The sequence below is a fragment of the Ambystoma mexicanum genome, chromosome 10 (genome assembly GCF_040938575.1).
Source record: "Ambystoma mexicanum isolate Mex_15411 chromosome 10, UKY_AmexF1_1, whole genome shotgun sequence".
NCBI lineage: Eukaryota > Metazoa > Chordata > Amphibia > Caudata > Ambystomatidae > Ambystoma > Ambystoma mexicanum.
In genome coordinates, this window is record NC_090932.1 from 129,888,600 (window position 1) to 129,915,591 (window position 26,992).

Below are 26,992 nucleotides of genomic sequence, written 5' to 3' on the forward strand. Positions count from 1 at the left end.
AACATCCAAGGATGGTTGATAATTCAGGGAGGATCTATAGCCCCTCGAGTTCCACGATAATACCTGTAGGTAGCACACTTCCTTCGCACTTGTTGGTCAAATTGAGGACTGAATAACCGGAGACCAGTAACCCATCAATCTAGGATGGCCTAGTCCAGCGCCGAAATCAGCTGGCTCTTTCTGACTTTACTTTTGTGGGTAGGCAGTTATTTCATGGGCCAAAGGGTGAAAAACCATTATCGCAAAACTTAGCTCTTTCAATGCGCCTGCATTTTTGCAGACACTTTCCAATACAAATGAAGATTCAAAGTTAACCACCACCCAGTTGGTAGTGCTGTAATATGCAGGTAGTTCCCGCCTGTTAAAGTCCTTTTAAGTAACAGCTTCAGGGATAAGGTGCAGCAACTCCAACAACCAAGAGCAATTTAGGAAGGGACTTGACTCCATAGGATTAAGTTCCATCAATTTAACATGGTACAAACCTTTAAAAGGAGGTCACTTTAGTTTGTGTGGGCATCAGAACCTGGAGTGGCGGACAGAGTTCTTCCACTTTTTTCAACCATTCTCCAGACATTGGGCCAAGGGGCGTGGGTCCTTCAGTCAGTGGACAATCCCTTCCCATTACAGCCCTCACTCCAAGCATAGCCGACAGCTCTATGGAGACATTATCTCCCCTTACTACATTGGTGGTTGGGTTTGCGGATTTGAACTTGGGGCTTCATTGGTAATTGGTTTCACAAGCAGGCTTACATCTGCTCTTCTCAGATGCCACCCATTTATCCAAAGTGCCCTGTAACTGGACCCTTCTTATCATACCATCACCCATTACTCTAGTAATGATTTTCTTCCTTGTTGGTTTTTGCAGAGTGGATTCACCATTTTGATTTCTTATTTATTTATTCAGATTTGTAGAGCGCACGTCAGCCTGGGGGCATCGTGGCGCTTGTTACAGACATACCTTGGTTACAAAAAATACAATACAAATAAAGCAATATTAACAAGGAGTACATTATTTACAGTGAGAAATGGTATTTGTACAGTAGCAAAGCAGTATATTTACATGGATTCGCAGGGGTCACATTATTGTGCAAGGAAAGAGGTCTTCAGTTTCCTACAAAAGATCGGGAGGGATTTTTCCGCTCTAATGTCTGCAGGGAGAGCGTTCCAGGTCTTGGCGGCAATGTAGTGGAAGCTTAGGCCACCAGCTTTGGCTTTTTTGATGCGTGGAATGCAGAGTAGGTTGGTGTATTGCGTCCTGGTCGGACGGGTGGAGGAGGGTTTGGAGATGGTCTCTGATAGATAGGACGGGGCGGAGAGGGAGAGGCATTTGTGGGTGAGGATTTTGAGTGTGATCCGTTCTTTAACCGGGAGCCATTGGGCTGAATGTCTAGCATGGGAGATATGCTCTCTTCTTGGGATGCTGAGAGCGGCCCTGAGCGCATTATTCTGTGTGACTTGGAGTCTGTAAGTTTTTTGCTGATGTGCCCGCTAGGAGGGCATTGCAATAGTCCAGTTTGGCTCCAATGGTTGCTCTGGCTATAGAGAGGCAGTTGGGTTTGGAGAGGTAAGGCTTGATGGCGTTTATGAGTTTAGTGGTATGGGCGGATGAGGGGGTGATAGCGCTGACTTGTCTGTTCATAGATAGAGAGGAGTCTATGTATACTCCCAGAGTTTTTACCGCTGTTGAGACGGGGATGATGGAGTTGTCAATGGAGAAGTTAGCGTACAGTATGTCCAGTTTGTCTAGGGTGCTCTGTTGACCCAATATCATGATTTCCGTCTTGTCTCCATTTAGGCAGAGGCCGTTTACTGCCATCCAAGCCTGGATGATGGCGTAGATCGAGTGGAGTGCCTTTGCGTCGTCGTGGTATGAACCTGAGAGGGGTAGAAGTACTTGTGCGTCGTCCGCGTAGTTCGTGTATGTAATGCCGTAGGAGTTGAGTTTGTCAAAAAGTGGTTTAGTGTAACGCTCACCTGGTTCCCACGGGGGCGCTGGTCTAGTCTGGATTGCTGTGGCCTCTTCTAGCGTGATGCGCAGGACCCGGAACACCGATTGGACAGGACCTCCAAATCGTGCTTGCCTGGCCCGTAGGAAAACCCTTCTGCAGATGAGAAAGGGGATTAACAGTCTGCAGAATAGTGTGCTAGATCCCCCCCTTCTCCCCCTTCCCCCTTCGTTCCTCTCTAACTTCCTCCAAACCCCGGTTTAAGCTCACCTTATGGTTTGGAAGGATGAACTCTCCATCCTGCTCTGGTGCAGAGTGCGTGTTCGTCCAGTTACTTCACTGGTTTTCAGAATGGCGCTGGCAAAATCCACTTGACTTTCCTGAGCGATGCGCCATAAGTATGAAAGTTCAAAGTTCAAGTGAGGCCCCCTTTATGTTGTCTTTCTAACCTGTGATCTGTCCTTTATTTCAGGTGCAGAATGAAGGCGATGCGTCGAGGGGTTAAACTGCCGAGGTGAGTAGTGATGAGGGCGATCCCTCTAAATGTCCTGATCATTCCCCAGAAATGTCTCTTGTCCTTTCCCCATAGGGGCCGGGGTACGGTACCTGCCAACGGGGCGGCGCCGACCCGAAATGTGGAAGAAAAGCCGGTAAGTGTTATGGCTGTTAATCAGGCTTTCCTTCTGTGTTCCTTCTGCTCACCTTTTGTTGCTTCCTCTCTCCCCTAGGTGCAGAGATATGGCGTCCGATGCTGACAGCCGCGATGGAGCCGGGAGATGTCTCGAGGACAGGTGAGTGAAGCGTGGCGCTGCAGCGAGCAACGCAATGCTTTTAAATGGAAGTCTTTCTTCAGGGATGCTGGCGAGAAGAATCCGGATGCAGGTAAGAAGTTTGAAATAGTCCTGGGCTTTCACCTTTCTCTTCTCTTCCTTCCTTGCAGGTCTTCCAGGTTCGAGGCGGGCGTGGCTGGAGTCCAGGAGCAGGAGCAGACACGGTGAGCGTTAAGCTGCAGGAAGCAGAACAACGCGAAGCATGATCTGCTGTCTGGGTGTGGCTTAAATAGCCTCCAAAGAATTCCCAGGTATGTATCCTTCCCCAACTAGGTATGTATCCTTCCCTGGCCACGCCCTGTGAAAAAATAGTCCCTTTCAGGTCTCAGGGAGGCCTGAAGCGTGCAGCATGGTCTGCATCAGGTAAGTGCACAAAAGACCTCCCTTTATGAGCCTGGCGCCTAAGGCGCCAGGACTGAGTCCAAAGAGCCTCTATAAGGGGCCGCTGGGCTTTTACCCGAGGGCATGATGCCTACTTCCGGGGGTGCTGGGCCTGGCCTGGTGCTCCGGGGGTAGGCATCATGACATTTAGTGAACAGGTTGTAAAGTGTGGGAGCCGGGCAGGACCCTTGAGGGACTCCGCAGTGGATTGTCGTCGGAGTGGCGTTGGCGATGTCCGAGAAGACTTTCATGGCTCTACCCTCTAGGAAGGAGGTGACCCATAGAGCTGATTCTTTAGAGAAGTAGAGTAGAGTGTGAGGTGTGAAGTGAGGGTCTTGTGATCGACTAGATCAAAGGCGGCCGAGAGGTCTAGGAGGAGCAAGAGAGCTGGCTTGCCCTTGTCTACGATTTGGGTGATCTGATTTTTTAAGTCCACCAGGGCTGTTTCTGTGCCATGTCCTTTCCGGAAGCCCGATTGCCTAGTTCCAGGGATGGAGTGGGTTTCCAGAAAGTGCTGGATTTGGCAATGTGCGGCTTTGTCCAGTAATTTCAGGAGGAATGGCACTGTGGTTATTGGTCTGTAGTTGTTGGGTTGTAGGGGGTCGAGGGTAGTTTTTTTTTTTTTTTTTTTTAGGAGGGGCCGGACCCAAGCCTCTGAGGCTAGCAGGGATAATGCCTGTTTTAAAAGACACATTGATGAAAGCCGTAAAGAGCGGTGCAAAGCAATCTGCGCAGTCTTTGACGAGTTTTGGTGGGCAGATATCGCCTTTGCAGGGGGAGGGTTTGAGATTGTTTAGTAGATTGATAACTTCTGTTTCAGTGACGTCCCTGAAGGAGAAGTCAGATATGGTGGGCTTGGGCGGGGAGGGTGAGGCGTTAGAAGGCTTGGTACTTGTCTGTTTAGGTAGTGCTTTGCAATGGTCTTTGATTTTCTTTTGGAGAAGGTCAATTTTGTGTAGCATGGCCGTTTGAATGCTGGCACACCACGCTTCATCTTTGATTATCTCATCTGGGGTATTGGGGGGGGGGGGGATGAGCTTGTTGAAGATGGTGAAGATCTCTTTAGTGTGCGATTTGGCATTAGAGATTTGTGCGTTCAATGCGTTGTCTTTAGCAGCAGTGATGGCTATTTTGTATTGCTTGGAGATTAAGTTGAACTCATTTTTGGTGCTGTTGCAAGGGTTGGATTGCCAGCTTTTTAGAGCTGCTCTTTTGTGGGATCGCATTGAGTGCAGTTCTTCAGTGAACCAGGAGTTGGTGTGTAGTGATTTCTTTTCTTTTTTCCATTCGAGTGGTGCCATTTCATTGATAGCTTTAGTGACGACATCTTTGTAGATGTCTGCCAGAATATTGGGGTCATTTGCGAAGGGGGGTGCTAGTTTGGGGGTGTTGAGGTATGGGAGCAGGTTGTCCTCTTTGAGTTGTTTAGAGCTTCTGACTTGTGCAGCGATAGCAGGGGTCAGAGTTTTGTGATTTTTGGTGATAGGGATCGAGAATTCGATGCAGTTGTGGTCGGTCCATGGCAATGATGAGATCGAGGTGATACTGGAGAGACAATTATGGTCTGCGACCCAGTCTAGAATACGGCCTTTGGCGTGAGTGGGGGTTTCTACTTTTTGAGTGAAGCCTAGGTCGTTAAGTTGTTTGGAGAGGGCGACTGCAGATTTGTCTTTAGCATCATTAAATCCCAGGTTGAGGTCTCCTAGGAGAAGGGTTTTGGTGGAGCTTTTGATATTATTGCTGAAGATGCTTTCCTGAGAGTCAGGGGTGGTGCCTGGGGGGCGATATAGTAGGTGAATGTTGATGGTGCTGTTGGGTGACAGTGTGAGTTTGGTCGATAAGAGGTCAGAGTTGTTGGTCGAGGAGTGGCTAACAAGTCAGAGCTGAAGATTCTCCTTGTAGATGAAGGCTACTCCGCCTCCTATTCTTTCAGGTCTGTCTTGTCTGAGTATGGTGAAGCCAGGTGGTAGTGCAAGAGTGACGGCTGGGCCTGATGCTTCATGTAACCATGTTTCTGTGATGGCTAGTAGGTCAATGTTGTTATTAGTTATGAGGTCATGAATATTAGATGCGTGAGCTGGGAGGGATCGAACATTGAGGAGCGCACATTTGATGTGAGGTATGATTGTGGAGGTGAGGGTGGTAGATGTGACTGATGTGTTATGTGTGGTTATAATGTAGGGTGTGGTTAGGTTAGTGTGTGGTTGTTTGTGGGTGAGAGGGTGTTCAATGTGAGGGATGTGTTTGGAGAGTTCAATGGGTGGGGGTTATGTGCTGAATACGAGTCTATCCAGTCTGTACATTCTAGCGGTGCAGGGGGTGTGTTAATGCGATGTGAATGAGTTTGTGAGGTATCCGGGGCAGCGGGTTGTATTGGATTGGGGGGTGGGCTGTGTGGCATGAGTGCGAATTGAGGGCGGATTGATGTGTACGGTTGGTAAGCAGTGAGTGTAGCAAGGAGAGTGAGCAGTATGGCGGTGGTGGCGGCGAGCTTGCAGATGGCTATGGGCATGATTGTGTGCTAGGTGGGGCGCAGGAAGATAGCATGTGGTCAATAAGCAACCATAAGACAACTAGATTGCAGGGTGGTCAATAAGCGACCATAAGGCACAACAAAAATGCAGGGTGGTCAATAAGCGACCATAAGGCACATTCCTTGTATGCACCGGCAGCTTCTTTGTAGGGGTACAAAGCTGGAATCTTTTCTAAAGGGGGTGGGGGTTTGGATTTATTTCAGGAAGTCTAAGGTGAAGGTGAGAAAGAAGCATTAAGTAGCAAGTTTTCTGCCAAGAGTACCTCCAATACAGAGCATTCAGATTCTGCCACTAACTTCTTGGCAATGGTTTCCTCTGTTCTATGTGGATAGGTGGAACAGAAATCTATGCTTCCTGTGGTGTTAGTCTCTTTCTTGATTTGACTTCCCTACTCACCTATGGAATTTCGCGATGAAGCAACTTTACCAGGGACACCACCAAAACCTTAAGGCCCTGCCGGTCCTTTGCAATTTTAGGACATAGCGAGAAGAGTGCTTAGATGTTTGCCTCCAGCACCCCCACCAGGTCTATTCCAGGCTGCTGTAATTCATAAAGCTCTCCGCAGGAGGTTATGGTCAACTGATCGTCCTCATCCTCAGATTCGCTTTCACTAGAGGAAGATTCCTGAGTTGCGAGTAATTTTTCCAAGTCCTGAGTCAGACACATTGGTTACCACATTTTTATCAAATATGAAGTCCCGGGGGTACACAGAGTTTCTCTAAATTACCTTGCACAGCTTCAGTAGAGACCCATTGTTGTCTAGTGATATATTCTCTGGAGGATTCAATCTCAGGGCTTCTTTGCGTTTCTTGTTTAGGTTGTGTACTCTGGTCCTTCTGCAGTAGCTTTTCCTAAGGCACAGAAGTCAACGTGGTATATTTCCGAAAAAAGCATCTATACTGGACTGGCAGTGTCTGGTATGTTCCCCCGTTCTCGTTTTTTTCCTTTCTCACAATGCAAGGAGTTTAAATTTGTCCTCTTACGTGATGGACTAGAGACAGTCTTTCCAGTCTGCTGTACATCACTTCAAAGTGTGACCCCTTGACATTTTTTGTTGCTTAGTTTTTTTCATAATGGAAGTCCCACAATGACCAAAAGGACTAGGTTCCATTTTTGGTTTAGCAGATTGTTAGTCTTGGCAAGTCCTAAAACTTATGAGCCACACAAAACCTTCTCCTGGAGGAAGACACAGTGTCATGGGGAGAATGTCACTTCATGAAGTAAAAGCCTGCAGCCCAAGTGCATTTATCCTTCTAGCCATTTCTGCTGGCTTCCACACCATCAGCCTTGAAATCCTCCTGAAGCAACTCCACTCTATGTAGGATTAGAAGGAGCAGAGATGCGTTTGAACATCTGTCCCTCTCAAGACAGCAAGTAGGTCACGTACGTGCCCTAATTCAGATTACACCCTTGCAACATCACCTCTAAGTACCCAAGGATCTAACCCAACTCCAGTACTTTTAAACATGTACATGACCCACCCAACCTCTTGGAAATCATCAGCAACTCAGGTTTCACATGATTGAACTATGTGGAAGACACTGAAATGATCTACAAACTCACTCACGCTTAACCACATACAAATTCGACCCCAACACCCGCCTCCCACTAAAACTAAACCCAACCTAATTTGAACATATGACACCACAAAAACCAATCTCTCATTGATTAATGGACCAGAGGAAATTAGATCTTTCACCACAGCTGACGGATCGGAAACCTGACACTTCATGGACAGCGCTCTCAAAATCAGACCCAAAGTTAAAGCCATTGTGGGATGCTGCTTCTTAAAGCATTGAACCATCCAGCGCATCACATCATGCCATATCCAACATTACCACACCGTACTGCGGCATTCATCACCCTAATACTTCCCAGTCTGGACTGAACCAACAGCCTCTACCTGGTCCATTAGGAAGATTTGTTAAAATGCCTACAGCGCATCATATACAGATTAGTTAGGCTCCTCTTAACACTAAATAAATGGGAACATCACCCTGGGTCTTGTAGCATTCCACTCTCTCACAATCAAACAGAGGGTACAATTTAAAACCTTCTGTATTACCCATCGCACAGCAGAGGCCCTGAATCCATCAAGAAGAAATTCATCTACTACACAACTGTTCAAACACTTCACCCCAGCAACAAAGCCTTACCAGCAGTCACCCAAACTAGTAGCAGTGAATCAAACTCTGCAACTTAATATCATGCATCACACCACAGAATAACTTCTTGTAACAACTAACAGATCTAATGGAGTCGAAAGATAGAATCTGCTGTTATCTAGGAACAAGGCTGGAACAAACAAACCTATAGGGCACCATCATAAAATTGGACCAATCAAAATCTTTCACCTTGCCATCCCAGGCTGTAACTAAAACGCACCAGAACTACTCCAACAAACCAGTGCGGACATGCAACCCCCATGTCTGAACCTCGTGGACTTTAACAACATAATAACAATGTGTTTTTTGTCCCTGGAATACGTCTAACTTTTTTACCCCATATAAACTGGCTCACCACTTGTTAACAATTGTGCTATTATACAGGCACCGATTGTGGGAATGCCTCTGCCATCTGTAAATATTGTATTGCAAGTAATTTTTGTTCGAAATTGACATCCCTGTTCTTCAAATAAATAAAAATACAAATGAACTTGGACCCAAAGTCCAACCTTACAAACAAGAATGAAATAGAGACTGGACCCATTTGGGACAGCCCACCAACATTACCAATAAACGGTGCATCAAGCTTAATCACCTTTCTTTCTAAGCGAAGTAGGTGAGCGATTGTGCTTCGAGACCCTCGTTGGCCTTTTGCCTTGCTGATTATTTTTTTCTGAGCCCCGTTGCGTGCCCTCTCCTCTCTGCCCGCATTCAGTTCCCTGTTGTCCTCACCTCCCGCCTCCTAGCCTGCCCACCCTCCCAGATTGGTGTGCTTGATGGTCATAACTGACCTTCCCACCTCAGTCCTCTGCCTGTGCAGCCCCTGCGGCTAGGGCCCCAAGGCAAAGGCAGCCCCAGATCGTGTCTGCAGGTGTCAGCAGGGAAAACCAGTGGCCAGCCATCATCCAGCAGCTACTACCAAGGTGGGTGTGTGGGTGTGGACTGAGTGGGGAGTAGAGCAATCACTCTACTCCGATGCCCGGCCACTCTACCTACCCTCTGAATAGGCCAGCGCCACAACATTGAAGTAATTTTAGTACTCCCTTGATTCACATCTAGAATGTCCCCACTGAGTTAGCACTGATTTATTTACCTGTGCCGCACACTTAGGAATTGTTCTAGCCACATTAATTCACATCTAGAAAGTGCCCACTGAGAAAGTAGTGAGTTACTTGGCTGTGCCACACACTTAGATTTGTTCTTGTTACATTGATTGATTGAGGGCTTTACACCAAGGCGCTGTACAGTGGAACAACATAATAAATAACAAAATAACAGTGGAAGCAAAATTACATCATGAATCATTCGATAAAACAGTGCAAAGAGCAATTAACTGAAGCGGAGGGGGTGAAGGGGAGTGGGATGAGGTGGGGGGTGGTGATGAGTTGGACGAGGGAAATGGAAGGGAGAGAGAGGAGGAGCAGGAGAGGGGAGAGAGAAAATCAAAGGGAAGCAAGAGGGGGGGTTTCAAGGAGGAGAATGGAGGAGGAGGGATTTAAGGGAAGTGCAAAATGAGGTGAAGGTCCTGGTAGAGAGGATTGTGAGAGGGAGTGAGTTCCAGTGCAGAGGTGCAAGGAGTGGAAACGGGAGGAAGCACAGGGGGATGGAGGTACAGTGAGAAGGAAATGGTCAGCGGAACAAAGGGAACGGGAGGGGGAGTAGAAGGAGAGAAGGGAGGAGAGATAAGGAGGAGCAAGACCATAGAGGGATTTGAAGACAAGGCAGAGAAAGTAAAACTTTAGCTGTAAGTGAAATGGTAGCTAGCCAAGGTAAGAGAGCGAGGTAGAGATGGAGTCACGGGAGGTAAGGAGACAAAGGGTACGAACAGCAGAGTAGAGGATGGATTTAAGAGGGGCAAGATGAGATGCAGGAAGTCCAAAGAGTAGAGAAGAGCAGTAAAAGAGGCAGAAAAAGATGAGAGAGGAGATTCACATCTTGAAAGTTACATTGATTCACATCTTGAAAGTGCCCACTGAGATAGCAAAGTAATTTATTTGCCTGTGCCGCACACTTAGTAATCGTTAATGGTACACTGACTCGCACCTAGAAAATCCCACCTTGTGATAGTACTGCGAATACCGGCCGGCGTCCTCCTCTAAGTGAACTGTGTTCTTTAGACCTGCGTCGCATACCTAGAAAATCTGTTTATTCTGCATTGTCTGTAGACTGCCACTTTAGATTCCCCTTTTCTCCCTCTACCCAGGTGTCCCAGGTCTAGCCGCCGCTACTGCATCTAGACTTCCATTCTACTGTTGCCCCCCTTTGGCCCTCTCCCACTGTCCTGGTCTCTAGAATCTAGACGCAGTTTCTACATCTAAGGCCACTGCATCTACTGTTACAAGTACATCAATCTTTAAGTGCTGCCCTTTACCTTCCCCCGGGATGGAGATCCCAGTTCCGCAAAGACCTCCTCTCCAACCCATCCTGATCCGTGGCCTCCCTGCACCATAACCCCCCCCATAACTCATCCCTCACGACGCTTAACCCACACTCTAGCACCACTTCACGACACCACCCCCAACTATCCCTCACCCGTGCCACAATGCACCTGGACGCTGCCCACCCACTCTACTACCATCATCCCTCCTCCAACTCTAAGATCAGAGGAGCACTCTGGCGCGCCAAACACACGTCTCCTCAAACACTCTCCCTCGACCCTCCACACCTCGCCACTTCTACCTCAGTCCAAACTCCCAGCCTCTCCCTCCCCTACCCTGAGACACTCCCCTCTCCCCGTTTACAACCCCTTGACTTAAACCCCCAGCGGCCTCCAGTCTCAATCCAATAATAACCCACCTTAACCCTCTCACCTCAACTGATCCATTCACCACCCTCCCAACCCCACCTGACCCACCCCTCCCACACCTACCTCCGCCCGCCTACTCTTCCTGCACCATCAACGTAAACCGCTCACCCGACACTCAAAGTAAACAGGCATCCAGCCCCCCCCTCCCCAACCCCACGTCAAATGGTCTCAACCACCCTGAAAGATTCTACCACATTCACCACTCCATCGGGCTCCCAGGTCCGCCGAACCCTCTCCACACCCCTTGTGATGAGCAGCACGATAAATACTGCCCCTCGCAACATCACATGCATCCTTTTTAATGCCCGTTCCGTAACAAGAAACGGGCACAGTATCTTTGACCTCCTATCCTCTGACAATCCCAACTAATTTTTAATCACCAAAACTTGGTTCTCCAACGACTTTACCCCAGTAGCGCACCATGCCCCCCCTCCAGCCTCCCCAACTACTTGCTTATTGCCCACAATAGACCCTCCATCAGGTGGCAGAGCGGCAATCCTCTTCAAACCCCATTTCTCCGTCTCACTCGACAAATCCCAGATATGCAATGCTTCCTGTGAATCCCTTCTGGTAAAACTCTCGCTACCATTGACTTTCACCCGCAACTTCCTACTCATCTACAGACCCCCTGGATACGACAGACATTTCGCCAACGTTCTCTGTGACTCAATATCTACCATCCAGGTAAATCACCCTTCTCTTACACTTCAATACCTGGTTTGACATGTCTAACAATGCCATGACTCATCCGCTGGTTAACTGTCTTGATGCTCTCAACCTCTCCCAACATACCACTGGTCCAACCCACTCTGGTGGGCACACCCTTGATGCAATTTCCAGCTCCCATGACCTCGTTTATATATTCTGTCCCAAACCGCTCATCTGGACCAACCACTTTGCCATCCCCTTCTCTATTTACATACCTGCCCCTCTTCCTACCGCTCCCCCAGGCCCCACCCCTGATATGAAATGCTGGAACAAAGTCAAGATCCTCCCTGACCTAGCTGAAGCTCTCCTTCACCATCCCCCTGCAACACTACCCCGTGACAGACCCTTAACCCTCGAGTCCTTCGAATCCTGGCTTAATGAATCACTAATCCCCCCTCATCCCCTCGCGCCCCGCATCCTCACGCAAAGGACCGTCCCACAAATGGTTCACACCCCACCTGAGGAATGCCAAAAAAACAAAATAACTCTTGAATGCAAATGGCGTGCATCTAAAACCGACGTCAACAGATCCATGTTCACCCTGCACCACCGTTATTACAAATCCGAAAGGCCAAAAAAGCCTATTACAATAAACAAATTCTCAACTGTGGCAACAGCAGCAAAAAACTCCACAAGATCATATAGGAATTCGTGAAACACACGTGCACCTCTGCCCAATTCTCCCCCACACGATCACTCTGCGACTCCCTCTCGCTACATTTCTACAACACCGCACTTCACGACCCCTCCGATCCCATGGCCCGAAGCCCACTTTAGCTACTTTCGACTCCTTCAAACCCATCTCCAGAGACAAGTTCCTTAACCTACTATCAGCCAGCAAACCCTCCGGGTCGCCCCTCGACCCCTGCCCCGCCTCTGTCCTAAAAGAAATATTCTCCTCTACTTGCGCAGGAGAACATGCAAAAGCCATACTAAATGACTTCCTCAACTCTGGCATCTTCCCTGAAGCCTTCAAAATAGCACATATCAAGCCTCTTCTAAAAAAAAAAGGTTTCCTTGACCTCAAGAATTACAGGCCAATCTTCAACACCAGATTTCTCGTGAAAGTCACTGACCGGACTGCATACTCCCAGCACAACTCCTTTGTATAATCCAATCTCCTCGACCCCTCCCAATCAAGCTTCAGACCGTGACATGGAACAGAAACCACTCTGATCTCTATTTGGGATGATCTCAAGGTCCCTGCAGATTGAGGGCTGCGCAGCACTGATTCTCCTCATCTCTCTGCAGCCTTTGACACAGTTAACCATTGAATCCTCCTTGACCGCCTCCACTCCCTAGCAATCCGTGGCATTGCTCTCAAATGGATTGCCCCCTTCCTCAGAAACAGGAAACAAATAACCTTCCTCTCCCCTTTGGCATCAACTGCTTGCTCGGTGAACACAGGAGTACCCCAAGGCACAAGCCTATCTACTCTACTGTTCAACCTCTATCTGACCACTCTACCAGGAATCATCCGCTCGCACAACCTCTCCTGTTAGAACTAAGCTGATGATACCCAAATTATCCTTAGAATCCCCAAGAGAAGCACCAACCCCTGTCCTGACCTTGAAGCTCGTCTCCGTGATACTGACCGATGGAAGACAAAAAAAAAAAAAAACACCTCCTTTTGAACCCTAACAAAACTGAAATCATGGTGTGCAGCAATACCGCCCTTCTCCCACATCCGCTCCCATGGCTCCCCTTCCTTGTCGACCCCCTCCCACCCCTCCTCTGATAAAAATCAAAAAACCTAGACTGCACTCAGACTTAGGCTTAGCCCTCCCCAGTCAGATCAACAACATGTCAAAATGCTCTCACTACTAGCTCACACTTCTCAGATGTATTTTTCACTACCTCTCCTACCCCAACAGACTTGCCGCAGTTATGTCTATTGTGATGTCGAGACTGGACTATGCCAACTCCCTATACCTGGAAACACTGGCATACCAACTCAAACTGCAAAGAGCCCAAAACGCTGCCGCAAAACTGCTCCTCGCCCTGGGACACAGAGACCATATCACACCCGCTCTCCGAACCCTCCACTGGTTCCCAGTCGGACGAAGAGCCACCTTCAAGACCCTATACATCACTCACCGAGCAGTGCACAAGACCGGACTAACATACCTACAAGAGAAGATAAAACCCTACCTCGCAACCTAAAATCAAACACTTCCCTCTTTCTAGTGATTCCATCCTCTGTCAGGATCGGAGGATCCGCCTTCTCAACCTTGGCCCCTACTCTGTGGAACTCACTCCCCCAAGACTATATGACCTTCCGCAAAACTCTAAAAAATGTGGATATTGCCGTAATGTCAACTATGACCATGTGAGGCGACTAAGAACTTGCATCCCGTTGACAAATGCTCAATGAGATCACGAGCAATGACCCCACTGAATACGCTTATTAAGTTTCTATTAGGCAATCGCATGCTTGAAATCCGGAATAGCAAGCTCATTAGATCATAACTCCACACAAACACTCACCTCCCATATCACTATGCTTACTTTTTTTTTTTATTATTATTTGCATTTGGTTAGATGAAACCTTTTACAAAACTTTCTAATACAAAATTCCATTTAAAACAATTAAATGATGAAGCAAAGAAAAAAAAAAAGAACTTTTTTTTTCTTTTCCCAAGAAACAAACCTCCTTTTCCAAGCACTAGGCATAGCTATCCGACACCATGCCTAACCAACAAGATTAAAATGGGCTCTTCACAGTTTATATTTTGTTCTGAAATTGCATTAAAATAAAATCATATATAAAAAAAATGTTTTAAAACAAGCCTTTTTGGTATAATGACTAATACGAATACCAATATATTGGTCTCTCATGATTTAATTATTTACATTTGTTAAGCGCACAGCAGCCCGTGGGCATTGTGGCGCTGGTTACAGTAGATGTTCATAGCTTAGTTACAGTCACGTACAACATACAAAAGGAAGTGGCATTGTGGCGCTTGTTACCATAGGTGCAGATAGCATAGCTGTATGCGCTGCATAGACATTGAGCTAGCAGCTAATTGAAGAGGGCGATTTTTAGGTTTTTGCGGAAGGCATGGAGAGAGGTTTCAGCTCGGAGGGCTGTGGGGAGCGCGTTCCATAGCTTAGGTGCCAGATAAAGGAATCCTAATCCCCCTGCCTTGGCCCTAGTGATTCGCGGCACTGTAAGTTGATTGGTGTACCCTAGTCTGTAAGGCCTTGTAGATTGTGTTCTAGCTAGAGTGTCAGATAGGTAAGAGGGTGCGGTAAAGTGGATGCATTTGTGTGTGGTGGAGAGAATCTTGAGAGCGATTCGGTCTTTTACTGTTAGCCAGTGTACATTTTTTCTTGCTTGAGAGATGTGTTCTCTTTTAGGAATGTTGAGAGCTGCTCTAAGAGTTGTTTTGGGTGGTTTGGAGTCTGGCTAGTTTTTATTTGATGTACTAGCTAGGAGGGAATTGCAATAGTCCAATTTGGCTCCTATGGTGGCTCTGGCAATGGAGAGGCAGTTGTCTTTTGTTAGGAATGGCTTTATGGCATTGATAAGTTTGGTACTCAGAGCAGAGGCCGATACAATGGCGCTAACTTGTTTATCCATGGATAGTGTAGCATCAATGTGGACTCTGAGCGTTTTAACTGAGGACAGGACTGGGATGACACAGTTGTCAATGCAGAAGTTTAGATAGGTCGGACCCAGTTTGGCTAGAGTGGATTTTTGACCAAGAATGAGGATTTCAGTTGTATCCCCGATGTTGGTCCGCTATCAGCGATTCTCTTAGGGGTACCAATTTTCCTAAGAAGCCTTTATAATCTTTTTCTTGACAATGTCAAATTTCTCGAGGACTTTCACTACTGCTATTGTTAGAGAGCTTGAATCTCCAGCAATTAGTCTAATCCAGAACAGGTCTGCAATGTGGTCCTCCCCACCAACTCCAAATTTAGCAAAGAATAAAAGTCTTGCGGGCCAGGTCCCTTCACAGTCCAATAATAAATGTTTCAATGACTGGTTGGAAGGTGTTTTGCAGATATTACATAAAGCGATTGCCTCTTCCCCTTTTTCCCCGATTGAGAGAATCTCTCCTGTATGTGCTATATTAAGCCTTATTCTAAGGAAGTTCGTTCTGATCCTCCAATCTGGGAATTTTAGAAAATATTGGGCCAGAGTTCCCTGGTTTTTTTCTGCTTTTAGGAACAGATTTTCTGGGGTGTGGGATCGCATCTTATCAATTGTCAATATCCAGTCTGGTTCTTCTAAAAGCTTTTTTGCCTTTGAAGGGTTGGATATAAGCATCTCTAAATCAGTTCCTGCTTTTTCCAAGCCATACAGGGTTCTTTCTTCCAAGTTTGAGAGAGTTATCACTATGCTTACTCTCTACTCTACAACAACACACAATTAGAGAGTAGCTACACCCCTCGATCAATTTCGGCCTAGCCGCTCACATGCAAAAACTACTCCATGAACACCTCATCATTCTAATAAAACGCAGCTTTACCGCACGGACACCAGCCTAGCTGCACACATAAGCATCCTACACAGGCCTAACGCAGCCAGAACCCAGTCTTGTTGTCCATCCTCCAGACTGCACACATTCAACTAATATCAAATACCACCACACCTAATGCTAGGCTGCAGCTACCATCCGGCAATTGCATCGGCTGCGCACATAATTGTGCACCCAAGCACCCGATGGCACCTTACTCGCTCAACTGACCTGGACTACTGTCCCTGATGGCATTCAACCGATCAGTGCTTTGGAGGTCATACCAATGATATATAGAGCGCTATATAAATGACCAATAACATAACATTAACACCTTGGTAATCAGACAGTCTCTCAAACCTTTTTCTCAGACATATGACACAGACACGAACCCAGAATAACATAAAAAACGGATACTGACAGGTAACACAACATGGCCTCTGCTTTCTACTAGACAACAGAAAGAACTTTATCACTTTCACTTCAGCCTCCCTTTAAAATCTAATGGCAGGACTCCCTAAACTACCTCTCCTACCCCCAACTAACCAACTTGGCACCTTTAAACTACATAAACAGACCCCCACACAGATGGCCAGCCCTACATATAAGAGGTATATCAGCTACATTTACTCCCTAAAAATAGGCAAATGCTCGCACAAAATAAAAATAGGGAGTAATACTACTCCCAACACACATTTAGGAAAGTGACACCTAGGACCTTGTGCCCCTGCTTTTCCCCCACAGAGCTCTATGTATATGTAGGGTCCAGTAATATACATAGTGCCACAGGGAGAAAGTTCTATTACTACTGGTTGATCCGAAGAGGTAAACATGTATCTTTTAATGTGCATGAATTAGCTAGATGGCGAAAAATAATTATTACAAGCACATTACCGTCATCCAGTTACGACAATTCTACTCAATTATAAAATACTCCCATTAGAAATTGGATTTACTTTTTTACTCCATAAAAAATCATTTTACTCCCACCTTCAAAAAAATAGGGAGTAAAATACTCCCACTTCAAAGTCTTATCTGGAGCACTGCACATTGTAACTGTAAGCCTCCTAGCACCAACCCCACTACATTAATATTGGTGCAGTTGCTCAGAACTCACTGCATGGCCCAATACAAATGTAGCACTATGAAATAACTGCTCACCCACAGACCTGCGGTTCTTCCAGTGTTGCAATGCTTTTGACTAATAGATCTTGCAGGGTTCGAAATTGCAAGGAACTGGAAGCTATTTAGCTCCTACCACTAGCCCATAAGAGCCCGGTTAGCTTGACACCAACAGCTACCAGAAGCTAATTTTGGCTCCGGAGGCAAACTGGTGCCATGAAAACATAACTATGTGGCATTAACATTATGTACGTGGGAACATGCATAAAGAACTATTAGACCTCTAGAAGACATTTAAAGCATAATCAGTTGTATATAATAGACAAAATGTTAAATGTTGCATCTCACATAAAAGCTAGAATTCCGACATGCTATGTATGCGTTTGCTCCTGCCTATTAGGTGATGGCTGATATCCAGAATGTAATTCAGGAGACTGGCTCCTAGATATCACAACTTGTTCTCGCTGCATACAGCTTTTTTCCTAGCAACCCAAACAGGATGCTGCCCACAGTGGAATGGCTACTCTTAACTCCCTGTGGCAACTTTGCACTGTTGCATGCTGCCTATCTGGTTTCATCGGCCATAGTTTATGAGTGGACATTTCAAGGCATAAATTAGTTTTCCAAAATTGATTAGCAGAGTTTGCTAATAAACATTTTTTTGTTTAGCAATCAGACCCATTTGATTAGCAATCTTGTACTAATATTGTTAATGTCATCAGATGTTATTAGTACCCAAGACATGAATTGAACAACAATACAGAAGTTTTGCATACCGCTGAAATAAGACATTAGCTAGAGGAGTCAGGCCTTGCAGATTCTTTCAAATTCAGCTAGACCTGCACGTTGGCTAACTTAGTTTCCCCATTTAACCTAATAGAAATGCACTCGACCCATAGCAATGGAGGACAACAAATTTAAATGTAATTAGTGTACAATGGTGCATGTCACTACAAACCGGCTTTGTTTGGCACACCAATGCAACCCAGAGGCCAGCCATGCACAGTGAAACTTTTGTTTGACATTTACTGCAAACAAAGTAAATGTTACATAAAAGTGTCAAACAATTCTTGCAAATGCTACTGGCCCGTCATAAAATGTGCTAGATAATGCGAGTGAGGGCGAAAACACTTTGTGGCCCACAGCTGAGTGTCTATAAAATGTTAAAGGTTAGCTGCATGAATGGACACAAATACACAGATATGATAAGAAAGGCTCTGAAAACAGTTGGACAGCTGTCTCCTGCAAGTGATGATATATAATACAGTCATAATCATAAAGCAAAGCAAGCTCTGGAGGCCAACTATAGTGTTTGGTATTGCAATAGATCTGTAGATGTACAGATTGGATGGAACTATTGATCACTACATAGCGTAAGCATTTAGTTAGCTTTGTTTATTCAATATGTACAAGGAAAAAGACTTAGAGTGGATTGCATAGCAGGCTGAGAACTGGGCAAACTAGATGGAATATTGTAGTTTGTGTTCATCTCAATTTCAGGGTACCTGGTATAAAGGGGTGATAATATAGAATGTCAAGGAGTACTTAAAGGAGTATGAGTGCACGCATGGGTTGATCACCAGTTGCAAGATGTATGCAACCTGCAGGTTACAGAACTAGGTTTGCCCTCAAAAGCATTTGATCATGTACATTTTCAAAAGTGTTCACTTGTCAATATGTTGCTCCTTCGCCAACAAAATGAAATGTAGTTGACAATTACATTTAGATACACTAACCTAAACTTTACTGCAAAGCATGGAGATGATCAGTGTTTTACGGTATCAATACTCTAATCACATGCATTATGTAACAACCTACATTTTAGGAATGGAATTGCAGGACTGTCCTTTAAAAAAATATATAAAGTTGACACATACTGGTCTTTGCCAGACAGCATATAGAAAGCTTAATAAAAGTAGCATCCCGAATATTTCTGGTTTGCAATTATTTGATAAATAGATTCTTGCCTAGCACTCCCACACATGTCTTTGCCACTTAAGACTGGAGGAGATGATTACTGCTGCACTTACTCTCCATTATGACTTGAAGAGAGCAGAGAAAAGAGGGGGGAGCGAGCACAGTGGGCAAGAGAGTAATGGGGGCGTGTGCTGTGCTTTCATTGAAGAAGGCAACTTAAATAGCTATCTTTGCTACACAAGCGTCCATTTGATTAGCAAACTGACAGATTTGCATAGTAAATTGCTATGCGACACCGCTTATTTTATGCCTTGCATTTAGTTCAACCTGTTTTGGTAGTTTGACATTTTATTTTTGAACGGGGTCCCCACATACCTTCCTATAGTGCACACTGCCCATCCCGTCTGACGTATACCAGACACATACATACATTTTTGGTCAATCTACCCAACCAGGTCAAACTAAATGTCCACTTACTAACTGTGGTCGACAAAACCACTTTATTCTGCTCTCTGGGCGTACCACTCCTCCCAATGTTTACTCACTGGAATAAAAAGGCCCAGTTGCTGAAGGCTGTCCAATGCTTGAGATAAACGGCCTACACCAGAGTGCCTCGGGATATCTCCTCAACAAGTACCCTACCCAATGGGGACACCTACCAAGATGTAACCAGGGCCACATCGGATAGATGCTCCAAGTTGCCCACTAGGCCCTTCTCTAATCTCCATGCATTAACCTTCTCAAACTCCACAAGCACACCCACTAAACACACCGTTGAATAGCTCGCCCAACAGACATCAAACAACAGAACGTTACACCTCTACAATAAATGTACAGATCACAGTACCAGCCAATACATCCTAGCACCACAGGCATGCAAGGTTCCCCACTGGAGCCAAAAGCCTCTATGCTCTTGGCACAGGACACCTACAAACCGATCCACTTGCCAAGAGCTCAGAGTACTTTGGGTATCCAAGCAGCAAAAGAACAGCAAAGTTGTATTGCATTGCCCCCTCTCTTCATTAACCTAATCCACTCTCCTTTCAGCTCCACCAGAGCGTGTGAAGACCATGTAAATGACAGTGCACAGTATACATCACACCGACAACATAAAAACAAATTAGATTATATTGATATGGCAGTTAGATTTTGCCATTACAATCAGTCTCAATAGATGCACCTATCACATATAAACATGAACAGCTGCGTCTGTGCATTAAGAGGAAAGTTGCAACTGTACATTAACGTATGGTCCTATAGTAAACATATTATGGTTTGTGCGGATGTGAGAGATTTTGTGGGATGGGTTTCTAGGTATATCTATTTAATTATTGGGACAAAAATAAAATGTAGTGCTCCTCTTTTACCTTTAATTGCCCTTCCTTTCGGTGTCTCGTGCGACAGACCTGAAATGATGTCGTCTATCAAAAGCAATAATAGAGAGCAAGAAAATCGATATTGTGGCCAGGTCAGCCAAAATGGCAAACGTGGCTGTGTCTTTGAACAAATACCCTTCAATTTGTGACTAGAAATAATTTAACAAGATCTAACAATACTTTTTGGAAATTTGGGACCATTCATAGCTCTGGGACTGGCGTTGTGGAGAGAATGTTGTATGATTAACGATCACACTTTTTATTTTTTGTTATAATCTTTATTTCCTTGATGTTTTATGCGATTGAAAATGTGTTAGGTTTCATACAATTGTTAAAGGATGATTACCAAATGTGCAGTACAACGTATATATCGCACGTGTCAAATTATTGTACAATAAAGGTTTTGAGGTTGTGTGTCGCAAAATTCACTAACATATGTCCTTAAAGCACCCCCCTCCCCCCAGCCCCCCAATCACTCCCACGTTTTAGCTGGGGTCGCTCCCCTGAGTATACATACACCTCCCCATCCGAGAAGGTGAAAGAAAAGCGCCCGCACAAGAATTCTACATGGAAGGGGCGAGTGGTGACGAGGGAGGGAGCTAGATTTCAAGATCAGGAATAAGACACCACGAAGGCTCCCTCCCCACAGACGTACACGGTGAATGAAGGGTCGAACCTTGGTTCTGAGGACACTGTCCAGCTTTTCACAACCGCTATCTTCCACCACCACAGATGCTCAACCACCGGTTAACCGTCAAGCCTAACACGTCTTATTAACCATTGAAATAGAAGAAGGGCTGCGAGCCAAACTAGCGATGTAATTGTGACATGAGTTTACCTTAAATGTGGCGACCATTTTAAAATGTGGTTCATTATTGTTTTACAATGTGTGAAACAGCATTCCAAGGATACATTTAGTTCGCCTTTCTTGCGGAGATATAATTGCTTTCAGTAATGTTTTGCTGTTGGCTCCAACGCATGGTCAGCCTCATGAAGTGATATTTAAATTGTAAAATTCAATTTACATAGCTTCGGAAGCAAATACTGGAATTGTGTGGTGTTTTATTGTAAAATTCTAGCGTTTTCCGCTTTCAAACGCACGGTGCTGTCTTTGGTATCCTTCGGTGTGTATTATATTGTAGAAAATTATATCATTCAAAGATGGCCACTCTGTTGCAATCAAACAGATCTTCGCTTTGTCCTCCTTCAAGGTTTGTTATCAAAATACTAACGTTGGCGTGATGTACCAAAGCTCGATGTACATTACCAGTTGTCATGTTTAATTTCTGTTGTAATGCTTGCACCTATTATATAAAGGTTACCAAGGCAAATATCAATTATTGAATGCTATCTAGTACGCGTTTTGACGTTTTTAATTGTAGTGAAATTTGAAATCATTTATTTCCTACTGTAAGGTGACTGCCTGAATACATGCCAACATTCTGAAGCACCTGTGAGGGAGATTTTGTCACGAAAGCATTATCAAAGTTATCAAAACTTGCGTTGGGATTATAATTATTTTAGGCGGAAGAAAGGAAAAAATTGTAATATTTGTAATTGAAAAATATAGAGTTTCCCGCCGAAATTGGGAGGGTTGGCGTACATAGATATCAACCTTTTGTTTCAGCAAAGCGGGTGAAAAGACCTGATTCTGGCTTTGGCGGATGAGAGCCCATTGAAGTAAATGGGTGTGCCATAGCGCTCAACGTTTTGCCATCCTCAGAGCTCTCAACCATTTGTGTTGCAAAGGCGGGTGAAATCACCCGATTTTGTTTTTGGCGGGTGAGACGCCCATTGAAATGAATGGGAGTGCTGGAGGCTTGGCGGGTGAGTCAGCCTTTTACAAGGCGGGTGACACCCGCCAAAAGCGTGTGAGTTGAGAGCTATGCATCCCATGGCGGGTGAAAAACACCTGATTTTGCCTTTAGCGGGTGAAAGCCCATTCATTTATATGGAAGGGTAGAGAAATTGGCAGGGGAGAGAGCTGCTTTCAGGGCGGTGACACCCACCAAAAGTGTGTGAGTTGAGAGGTGTGGTATGCAGGAGGCTTGTCGGGTGAGGCAGCTGTTTACAAGGCGGGTAAGACTCACCAAAAGCATGTGGGTCAGGGGTGTTGCATAAACGCCAATATTCAGACGCACATGGGAGGAAAATTTCAAAAGGGAAATCGGGAGACATACATTTCCCCATATGCATTGGGGCTACAGTTATTTTAGACATGAGACTGAAAAATGGCAATATTTTTCACCGGAAAATTGAGTCTCCAGCCTAAATCGGGAGGGTTGGCATGTATGGTGTTGCTAGGTCTGGAAAAGATCTGGGACTTCGCTAATGCCAGGACTGTCGGGACTCGGACTAGCTAGGACTTTGGTTGTAGCCCCTGAGCTTCTATCCAGGGCTACAACCAAAAGACCCAAAGCTATACTCCACAAAACCCCCCCTAGTAACTCCTCTGATGTAGATTGAGAGCTATGCATGCTGCCTGGCTCGGGTAAATTATGAACTAGCAGTGCATGGACACAAATTCGGACCAAAGTGTAATATTTACTTATTTATTTATTTGCATTTGTAAAGCGCACAACTGCCCTCTTGCATCGCGGCGCTGTTACGAAGGCTTACTTTAGTTACATAAGTGCTTGTGAGGAAACCGACATGCATACATGTTGCCTAGACCCATAGTTCAGGGCAGCGGCAAGTAATGCATAGAGTCAAGCCCGGTGGCATAAACATGATGGCCAGCCCCATCTTGAAGGGTGGCGGATACATATGCCTGACCATGAGCACAAGCCATAAATACAACTGTCCAGTGCGCGTCTCGCGAGACGGGTTCTACCTGCTCTGGCAAGAGGAGACTAATGAGGGTGCAGCATGTGAGGCGCCAAAGGGGAAATTAATTACGAGCAGAACAAGCAGCAGTGCGGACTGCCAACTTGATGCTCCAGGTCATTGATATGTATACATATATATTTACCTGCAATTTATGTAAATAAATATCAGTGCATTGCATCATCTTTGTCTAGTGCTTTATTGACGGCATCTCACTGTAATGTAATTGGCTACAAGGATGGGATCGTGTACACAACGGCAACCACTATTCTATAACAGAAGTATGACTGCACAAAATGCAAAGAGCAACACCACCACCACACATTCTACGAACCCCAGGTAGGCCAGAAATAACATGGCCGCAGTGGGAGCCACTATTTATGACATATGTAAAGGCGCTGGGTCGAGCAAGATATTCCCCAGAAAGAAAGAACGCAATGGCTCAAGTAGAAGGTTACAGAAGGGCAAAGAATATTTGCAGGACTAAACCCTGAACCTACAGGAGGAGCAGAGGATAATGATGACGTATATAAAGAAGCAGTCAGGAGAGTAGTGAAAAGGTTTTCCAATAAAGTGAATATTGTGCTACACGGTCTAGGATTGTACATGAGAGAGCAAGACAGCTTGAAACCAATAGATAACTTTGGGATTAGAATGCACAAAATGGCGGCTTTGTGGGAATTTGGGAATAATGCAGAGAATATGATCAGAAACATGCTAACAGAAAATACAAACAATATGAAAGTACAAGATAAATTCATCCTTCAGAAGGAATTCACTCTGGCCAAGCTATTCCTATCGCAATGGCAGCAGAAGAGGCAGTAAAACAAGCATTGGCAATGCCAACAGTTTGGGCTTTTGTATAGGCATGGGAAAGGCGCTTGCCAGGCACGGCCATAGTGGTATTAATCCATTGTCGGTAGCAGGTGCAAATGGTGCGAGTACCTGGGCATCTGATAGCAGTGCCTTGCAAAAGCTGAAAACGTACGCACAAGCCAAAGCTTGCTTTAAAAAGGACTTCAGAGGCTTTGCCAATGCTTGTTTTTAACAGGACTTCAGTGAAGTAAATACATAGTACTTATAAATACAGTGGCTAAAGGCCTTCCAGATAAGACATTTTTATGACACCAGTGGCGTGTTTACAAATCTAATTAAGTCATTATCTCTCAGAAGACTGCTTTGAACAAACACTGGCAGGGAATTTCAATACAAAGCCTGATGGTAAGGCTTGATTACAGCAAGCTCAAAGAGTTCCCAGTAGGAGATGTTTTGGGCAACCAGAGGCAGGAATGGGTGGGAACGGTATTCTCATGGCCAATGGCAGGCAGTGGGTGGGCATATAGGTTCTAATAACCAAACAACACCTACACGCTATGTGTCCCTACCCATATGGCATTCCTATGTTTTCCTTCGCATCGGTCCCATTCCCCCCTATCTGTACTCCAATGCAATAGTTTCGGCTTATAAGTGTCGCAAGCGTCACCAAATATCCCACACAAACAATGGCAGGGTGCTCTCAAGGGAGGTGAGAATGTGAGCATTTTAGTTGCTTACATTCTCACACATTTTGTCCGTGAAAATACACAATGTGCATGAACGCTTCTGTCCATTTCTACTTTTGGCTATTAGGTTGAAGCACCACCTATAAACCACAACTATTGCATTGGAGTACAGCTAGGAGGGAAATGTTATATGAGGAAGGGCGCCAAGCTTGTAGGTGTCATTTGGTTATCTACCCACCCATTGACTGCCCAAGGCCATGCTAATCCCTATGGCCATTCCAACCCACTTCCTGCCTCTCTTTGCCCAAACACATCCTCTTGGGATCTCGCTCAAGCAGTAACTTCAAACTTTGGGGTCGAAAGGCCTGCCAGTTTCATTTCAAAGCAGACTTCTGAATGGAAATTGGCTTAAATGGAGCTGTAAACACGCTACTAGTTCAATGCACATTTCTTAAGCAAGTGTGACTTCAACCACTTGATTTATAATCAGTATGAGTGTTTTCGCTTTCGTCCTGTTAAAAACCAGCTGTAAGAGGATTCAATTCAACACTACAGCTAAGTCAATGCCTAGTCTGGGATACTGAATGGAAACCCTTATTGATATATCTTTATGTCCAGTTCATGCGTTCTGGATGACTACCCCTATATAACACCCCTCGCTTTGAATCCCCCTGACCCCACTGAGCCAAGAAGTAGTTCTGTTTTGCAAGTTAAAAGGTTTATTTGATAATTTAAACAATAGATATATATATCACACTTTATAATAATTTAATAATTGAATATCACACTGAATCTGAGCAGTAATCAATAATGGATAGTCTGGCACTAGCACACTTCTTTATAATCAATGATGAGTGGTTATAGGATGGATAAGATAGCAACAAGACTTTATGGTTTCAAATGGATGCAAGGTGGAATGAAAATGCAGTACAGAAAATACTCAATATGCATTCAACAAAACAATGTAATCACTTTTCTCTGGCAATCCCCTCCCCCCTTTATGCAATGCAAGGAAATGGAAGGAAAGCACACAGTTCTCAGAAATGCAATCGACTGTAATTCAGTTCACCCCAGCAAGCTTAGACTACAGAAGTTGGAAACACAGGCCCAAATGCTTTTATATGTGCTGGCAATGATGTGAAAAATATGCTAAAATGCTTTTAATTCCCTCTAGAGGTTCAGGGTGAGTGGTATCAAGTTAATATTAGTCCAGGCTCACTTTAGCAAGGATCTAGGAGTAACTAGCAGGTTAAACGAATTTTTGGCAACTGAAAGCAAGAAAACTGCTGTTTTCACACGTTGAGAAATTTGCAAATCGCGGCAAATTCGCGATTGCGGCAAAACTATAGGGAATCGGAATGCGGTTCTAGGTTCGTTGAAAAGCTGAGATTCTAAGCCTTTAGAGGAAAGTTACTGCAAGTCTCTAGGACAAACGGTCACAGAGATATGAGCGATTTTGTGAAGGTCGTTTTTCAGATTTGAAATTTTAAAATTCAAAAAGACAAGTGACAGCTAGCAACTAGAAAATGACAGGTGACAGTTAGGAGGCAGTTCTACTTAGAATAAATAGATTGAATTATATTATTTTAACTAAGAGATTGGTTCTGCACAGTTCTACTAGGTACTCACACTATATTCTTGAATTAAATGGGCCTCGCCACGGATCTGGTCAGGTTTTAGACTGGACTCTGGTCTGGTCTCTGCACTTCACAGTGATCTGGGTCAGCTCTCTCTGGTTCTGCTAACAGCGGTCTGGTCTGGGTCTGCTTTTATCTGTTTTTAAAATGGGTGTGTGTGCAGCATCACTAGACCCTACCCCTCTACACTTGCCATTGGCCCAATTCTCCCCTCTCCCATGATTGGGGAAGGAACTGTGAGTCAGAGTGATGCTGTAGGTTTTATGGGTCAGAGGATCCTCCCCTGTCAAATTGCACACAATCTATAATTGATAAAAAAAAAACATATTTGCACAGGTACACATTCGTTTAAAATTACACGCACCCATCACATATCACAGGAGGTATACCCTGTCCAAATCTGCTCTTCCTGGGGGCTTGCATTCAGAAATGGCAACATTTGCACTTTTTAACTGATTTTGCAATTTCGGACATTAACCCAAATTTACACACATGTGCGCAAGGAGTATGGACATTAGTTGATGAAGTGTCAGATTTTTCACATGCACACATTTTGAGTAATATCCTCTTTTCCGCTAAAACCCCCCTGAACATACCACCGGGTCCTAACACGTCTTCAAATGTGCACCGAAAAATCACAAGAATTATGGCATCATTTAAATAATTTTCACAAGTCCGCTCTATGAATGATCCATCTTTTTCTTAAACCATATTCTGGCTGGCAGGGGTGGGTCTTTTCAGGTCACATGGTACAGAAACCAGTCTTTCCAGTTTCT

At 45.0% G+C, this 26,992-nt stretch overlaps 1 protein-coding gene across 6 annotated transcripts in view; it reads right to left on the reverse strand.

Moving 5' to 3' along the window:
- Positions 1 to 21,030, reverse strand: part of R3HCC1 (R3H domain and coiled-coil containing 1) — a 561,246-nt gene extending 540,216 nt beyond the window's left edge. For 3 of the 6 annotated variants that reach the window (XM_069617616.1, XM_069617618.1, XM_069617620.1), the window contains exon 1: positions 20,928 to 21,030. The gene's annotated coding sequence lies outside the window, so the exon portion shown is untranslated. Of the gene's footprint in view, positions 1 to 20,906 lie in introns of all 6 variants that reach the window. The other 3 variants (XM_069617617.1, XM_069617621.1, XM_069617619.1) reach the window with 2 other exon arrangements.
- Between the last annotated feature and the right edge of the window lie 5,962 nt (positions 21,031 to 26,992).